This window comes from Bombus pyrosoma, unplaced genomic scaffold (assembly GCF_014825855.1).
Source record: "Bombus pyrosoma isolate SC7728 unplaced genomic scaffold, ASM1482585v1 HiC_scaffold_4725, whole genome shotgun sequence".
Lineage (NCBI taxonomy): Eukaryota > Metazoa > Arthropoda > Insecta > Hymenoptera > Apidae > Bombus > Bombus pyrosoma.
Genome location: NW_025219985.1, coordinates 340653 through 341833, shown reverse-complemented (window position 1 = coordinate 341833; position 1181 = coordinate 340653).

The following is a 1181-nucleotide window of genomic DNA, read 5'->3' as shown; positions in this document are numbered from 1 at the left end:
TTACGACGCATAACGTTGTGTAGTATTATGATATAACGTATACTCTTATATGGTATTAGGATATAATGTTTAACGTTATATAGTACTGCATTATGACGTAAAACGTTGTGTAGTATTTTGATATAACGTGAATCGTTGTATGGTATTACGTTATAGCGTATAACGCTATATGGTATTACGATATAACATATAACGTCATATAGTACTACGTTATGACGTATAACGTTGAGTAGTATTATGATATAACGTATAACGTTACATGGATTGACGTTATAACGTATAACCTTATATAGTACTACGATATAACGTATAACGTTAAATAGTAATACGTTATAACTTATAACGTTATATATACTATGTTATGACGTATAACGTCCTGTAGTATGATGACATAACGTATACCGTTATATAGTAATACGTTATGACGTATAACGTTGTATAGTATTACGATGTAGTGCATAACATTATATGGTATTACGATATAACGTATAACGTTATACGGTATTACGATATAACATATAACGTTATACAGTACTACGTTATGACATATGACGTTGTATAGTATTACGTTATGACGCATAACGTTGTGTAGTATTATGATATAACGTATACTCTTATATGGTATTAGGATATAATGTTTAACGTTATATAGTACTACTTTATGAAGTAAAACATTGTGTAGTATTATGATATAACGTATAACGTTACATGGAATGACGCTATAACGTATAACCTTATATAGTATTACGATATAACGTATAACGTTATATAGTACTACGTTATGACATATAACGTTACATGGTATTACGTTACAGCGTATAACGTTATATGGTACTACGATGTAGCATATAGCGTTGTTTAGTACTACGTTATGACGTATAACGATATATAGTATTACGTTATAACGTATAACGTTATATAGTACTACGTTATGACGTATAACATTATGTAGTATTACAATATAACATATAACGGTATATGGTATTACGATATAGCGTATAACGTTATACGGTATTACGATATAACATATAACGTTATATAGTACTACGCTATGATGTACAACGTTGTATAGTAGTACGTTATGACGTGTAACGTTTTATAGTATTATGACATAACGTATAACGTTATATGGTATTACGATATAACGTTTAAAGTTATATGGTATCACGACATAACATATA